Genomic DNA, 6,151 nt, shown 5'->3' on the forward strand with positions numbered 1-6,151 from the left:
GCATGGCACCAGGGGTCGCACGACACAACATCGTCCCGCCCTGGGAAGAATTGCATCCTTATACAATTGTTACTGTGGTACATCAGGAACCACTAAAAAAAATCACATTCAAGTTCCCCTAAAGATGGCACCTGCAATACGCAGAAGTTCAGTCCTAGATGTACATATTACAACCTATGTTACACACACACAAAAAAAAAGTCACTTCACCACGCCAACACAAGTGCCAGCTTGCACTATGCACGAAAAGTTCACACAAACACACTAGACCTCTGCGGCTATACTGCGGGCCTCTAAGGCAGTATAGCCCCAGAAGATGCGGACTACTTTAGTCTGTGATGTAGTCCTTCAAGTGGGCTGGGGGCTTGCGCGTCCGCTGTGGGCGACGTGACCCAGGCCCTGCAGGAAGACTTTGAGAGTTGCGGCTGTCGGGAGCCGACTTTGAAGACCTGTCCCCATCTCTCCCAGAAGAACTTGGCGGATTGTGGCTGCCATGAGCCAACTCTGAAGACCCATTCCCATCACTCCCAGGCAAAAAACTTCGTGGGCTGCGGCTGTCTTGAGCCGACTTTGAAGACCCATTCCCATCTCTTCCCTCCCCCGTGTTGGAATTTGGTGCATTTACTGTAGGTGAGGAGGAACACCCAGGACTTTCCTCCTGAAGTCCCGATGGTTGATCCTGGGTCGCAGGCATCGGAGTGTGCACTTCAGCTGGTGCGCCGTCGCACTGGGCAGCCGGGGCACTAGGAATGGATTGCTGAGGCAACAGCTCTGTATTGGAAGTAGAGGGAAGATTACCCAAGTCATCGTAACAAGAGAGGAGATCTGCATCAGTGATGGGCTCAGAATGAGGCATTAACGGAAGGGATGCTGTAGCTACATGTGGAACGAGCGTTAACTTTGAAGCATTCCACTTCCTGCCATCGCTGAGGAGGAATGTGGACGGATTGACTTGTTGTAGGACTGTAAGGGGTTTGCTGAACCTGAATGGACCTTTCGTATGTAGCTTAACCTTTACCTTGTCGCCTACTTTAATCCGAGTTTGTTTGGCGCCCTTGCGCACATCTACATAGGACTTAGTATTCTACTGCTTTTGCTGAACCTTTTCACGAAGTGCTGAAGGAGAGGTTTGCGGCAAACCCGGAAGCTTATGTTTACTGATGTCTAAGGTTGATCGCGGTTGGCGACCGTGAAGCAGAACAGCTGGTGAACAACCAGTAGTAGAATGAGGAGTGATCCTGTAAGACCCTAAGAACTCTGTAGTGCTCTGAATGACATCTTTCTGTTGCAGTTTAGCTACCTGAATGTGTTCCTTGAGAACACGGTTAAATCTCTCTATTAGCCCGTTTGCCTGCGGGTAATAGTTGGATGAGAAGTGATGGACAATGCCTCTTTCCTTTAAGAAATCGTGAAATTCTCTGGACGTAAACTGGGGTCCATTATCTGTAACTAAGGTTTCAGGGAGACCTTCACGGCTGAAAGCAGCATTGAGCAGCTTAATGACGTCTTGCGTCGTGATTGAATTGGTAAAAAGGACTTCAGGCCACTTAGAATAATAATCCATTAAGGTGATAGCATATGTAGGGTTAGGAGCTGTACGCAGAGGACCTATGATGTCCATACCTAACTGCTGCCATGGCTGCTCAGGCCACTGTACTGGCTGAAATGGAGGTACTGTAGTTTTAGCTGACTTATCAGCGAGCTGACAGATGTGACATTGCTTTACAAACTCTTCCACACACCTATCCATGTGAGGCCACCAATAGCGCTCACGTAGCAGCTGCTTAGTGCGAACAATACCCTGATGCGACTCATGGGCTAACTGCAAGAAAGTCTGTATTAGGACATTTGGAATAACTACACGTTCGCCCCGCATCAGGAGTCCGTCAACGAAAGAAAGCTCTTCCTGTACGTGGAAGTAGGACATCAGTGCCGTGTCTAGAGGTTTTTTTTGGGGCCATCCTCGAGTTACGTAGTGAATGACCCGTTGCAATGCTTCATCAGACGCAGTAGCTGCCTGAACAGTCTGCTTGTCGACTACAGTGGTTACAAGGGAGACAATCTCCTCTTCCTGAACAGTGGAACTATCATTTTGTAATGGAAGTCTCGACAATGCATCAGCCACACGGTTCTCAGACCCTTTGCAGTACTCTATGTGGAAGTTGTAATACATTAGCCTGGCCGACCACCTGGAGATACGGAGAGGACGTCTGCCCGAGTTACCTGCCGCTAGCAGGGCAACTACTGCCTGGTGATCCGTCCTGAGCGTGAAACGCCTTCCCCATAGATAGACGTGCCACCTCTCACATGCAAACAGACATGCTAATGCTTCTCTCTCGCCCACAGAGTACTTTCGTTCTGCAGGAGTTAAGGTCCTAGATGCAAAGGCGATGGTGTGTAACTGAGAACCGACAAGTTGCTGTAACACTGCACCCAGACCAACATCAGAAGCATCTGTCGTAACAACCACTGGCAATGAAGGATCAAACATTTTTACAACAGGAGCACACGCAAGGCGAGCTTTCACTTGTTCAAAGCTGCGTTGCGCATCTTCTGACCAAGAAAATTGTTGGCCCTGTCTGAGCATGTTGCGGAGTGGCTCAACAAGATCTGCGTAGTGGTGAAGGAATTTTGCGTAATACCCTGTAAGGCCAAGGAAGGACTGAAGGGTTTTCAGGCACGTAGGAGGAGGAGCATTAAGGATTGCCCGAACTTTGCTTTCCATGGGCGATATACCCTCTGCAGAAATTTTATGCCCCAAGAACGTTAACTCCTTCACCGCAAAAATGCATTTCTGGTTTAGTTTCATGCCACTCTGCGCAATGCAGGTTAACACTTTCTTCAAATTCGCATCATGCTCAGACTTCGAGCTTCCCCATACTAGTATGTCGTCCAAGTAACACGCAACATTGTTACAGCCTTGCAAAATACTAGACATCATTCTTTGAAATACCGCAGGTGCGGAGGCTAGACCAAAGCATACTCTTTTAAAACGAAACAATCCTTCATGTGTAATGAACGTAGTTAAATCTCTACTAGATTCCTCTAGGAGTAGTTGGTGGTATGCTGATGCTAAGTCCAATTTTGAAAAGTATGACGCACCATTCAACATTTGAAGTAGTTCATCCACATGGGGCAGTGGGAACCCGTCGACGACGATGGCCTTGTTCGGTTCTCTCAGATCGACGCAGAGGCGGATGTCCCCGTCTTTCTTACGCACGACCACGAGTGGCGACACCCATTCGGATGCCGACACCCGCTCGATGACGTCGTTGTCCTCGAGTCGACGCAGCTCGCTGGCGACTTGTTGCCGGAGCGCCAGAGGCAGGCGACGTAGCTTGGCGGACACTGGTACGATGTCCGGCCGCCTCTTGACCCGGTGGACGTAGTCCCTGACAAGTCCCAGCTCCCCGTCGAACAGGTGCTCGAACCCCGGAGGCACACCTGCAGGAAGCTGCGAGGAAACGGGTGAAGCCAGACGACACGTTAGCGTTGCGCCGTCGATCAGGAGTCCCAACTGCTGGATGGCGTCGAGCCCCAGCAGTGAAGTGCCGTGTGCTGTCACGTAGAAGGTGACAAAGGCCCGCTTGCCATGGTGCTGCAAGTCTGTGCGGAAATACCCTAGGACCGGTATGCGGTGCTTCGAAAAATTCTGCAGTTGGATGGACGTTTGGAGCAGTCGGTGCTTCGAAGCGAAAAGCATGTCGAAGTCCTTCTTGGTCATTAACGATGCAGTGGCTCCAGTGTCCACCAGCAATGACATGTGGCTATGTCCTCCGACGATAACAGGGATGCGCAAGTCTCTTGGGCTAGTCGACGCAGCTTGCACGGACAGGACTGTGGCCGTGCCGGAGTCAGCGTCTTGGACGGGGGCAACTTCTTGCACCGACGCTTGCCGTTTCCGGCAGACTGCCGCGAAATGCCCCTTGATGCGGCAAAATTGGCAAGTTTTGTTTTTTGCCGGACAATTTCTGGAATTCGCCAAATGCCCTGACTTGCCGCAGCGAAAACAAGGGCCAACTAGAGGCTTGGAAGCAGGCTGACCGTCTTGGCCGTGAACGCCGTCCTGGAGGCGCGCTGACGAGCCCGCGTAGCCATCTTGGACGCGGCCACCGGAGTTGGGGGGGAAGCCGCCGCCATGTTGAGTCACATGCGGGGCCGCCGAGGAAGCCGACCCGCCATTTTGTGATGCTGCTGCGCAGCCACGTGCGACGCGCTGGACGCTACCGCCGTCCCCGGCGAGCGAGCCGAGTAGCCGTTCATTCTCTCCGAATGCCGCGTTGGCTTTGTTGAGCGCTTCCAAGTCGCGTCCAACTTCTTCGGCTTTCTGCAGCATAAGGGCTTCCCCGTACGACAGTAGCTTGGCCCGTATATGTGCGTTGGCGACTCCGTGAATTACTTGGTCCCGCACTCTGTCGTCGTAAGTGGCGCCAAACTTGCACGAGAGGGCTTTCTCCTTGAGAGCTGCGACGAATTCGAGGAAGGTTTCGCCGGGCAGTTGTTTGCGGCTCATGAATAGGTGCCGCTCGGCTAGCACGTTAGTCGTCTCGGCAAAGAGCCCGTCTAGGAATTGTAGCAACGTGTCGTACTCCGTCGCCGCCGCCGCTTCCGTCGTCGACACCGCACCTGTGCCCAACGCCGCCGGCGTGCTGGCTGTGTGTGGAGCATTTTGGACGCCTTGAGCTTCGAGCTGCTCCTGCGCGGCGAAGTATTTCCGCTGGCCCTCGACACCGAGCGCGCTGAGAAGTGCTGACGCGCGTCTTTCGTCCTCCCAGCCGCTTCCGCCGGCCGCCTTCAGGTGTACCTGGAAAATTTTTTCCATTATGCCACGGAATAGGAGGCGTGCCGGGCACGTCGAGGAATGGAGGGAGCTTCGCAAAAAGGGCCGCCATGTGTGCAGGAGGTAGGCGTAGGCTCGAGCAGGAAGGTGGCGTCGTTCGGTAGCCGGAGCAGGAACAAAGGAATTGCAGGCCGACGCCAATGTAGCAAGCAGGAAGAACAAAGCACCGACGTGCAGAGAAAAATGCGACTCGAGGTGAGTGTCACTTACGTCGTGCTCTTCCTGGCGTCGCCTGTTGAACCGGGTTCAGTAACTCGTCGCCATGTGTTGTGTAGGGCAGGAGCGCGGCGTAACCCGCGGCGGGCCGACGGAGAGGCCGAACGACGGGAGGGCGCGCGGAGTGACGACGCAGAGACCAAGCTTCGGCGAGACTGACGGAAGACTGCTCTCCCGCGTTTATTGCAGGCGGTTTTAAGGAGAGAGAGGAAAGGCTATTGGTCAGCGAGGCATGGGTCACATGACCGGCATGACCACGCCGGATTGGTGGTAGCACAGAGGCATGGCAGAGACCCAGCTCCCCCCAGTAGCATGAACAGAAAGCACAACAGCACTGGTGTCTCAGCATGGCACCAGGGGTCGCACGACACAACACTCATGACATGAGAATTTAGTCTTCTTCACTGGTGCATGTCTGCTTGACAATTACAACATGCATACTTCAGTGCTGTGCACCAAACATACTTGTCTAGCGACCTTAGCATCACGTCTAGTACTCTCGTACCGTATGACGTGTTATTACTACGCGGGAGTGGTACTGTAGTAAGTTTATAGAAACAAGATAATCGTTCCCAACAGCTTCCCCATTGGAAAATCAAGTCGGCAAGCTGAGAGCTGCTCCAACAGCATACATATTCACAATGGGATGACATTGCTTCTTTTAGGGTAGACAGTGCTGTTTTATAACATGCTTTATTTTCCACGCTGCTGAAAAATGGATCAAGCAAACTGACAGACTAGTCAGAAAACAACGTATGCCTTGGTGAAGAGAAGAATGTAGGGAAGCAAGCAAAAAACAGAATAAAGCTTCAAGCCTGGCAGGGTGCGTGCGCACAGGTCCTTGAAATCCTTGAAAACCCATGAAATTGAAAATTTCGTTTTCAAGACCTTGAAAGCCCTGTAACTTTGTTTCGGTCCTTGAAAACCCTTGAATTGTGGGGATTTTCACACGGTCCGATTGTACAACTCGCAATTCACAGCAGTTGAGTGTGGTCCCGACAAACTTTACTGCTTATTGCATTTGGCAACACCACAATTAGGAAGTCAAACACCGTCAAACCGCCTGTGGTAGATTGGCGAAATCGAGGCATGCGC

The sequence above is a fragment of the Rhipicephalus sanguineus genome, chromosome 2 (assembly GCF_013339695.2).
Source record: "Rhipicephalus sanguineus isolate Rsan-2018 chromosome 2, BIME_Rsan_1.4, whole genome shotgun sequence".
Lineage (NCBI taxonomy): Eukaryota > Metazoa > Arthropoda > Arachnida > Ixodida > Ixodidae > Rhipicephalus > Rhipicephalus sanguineus.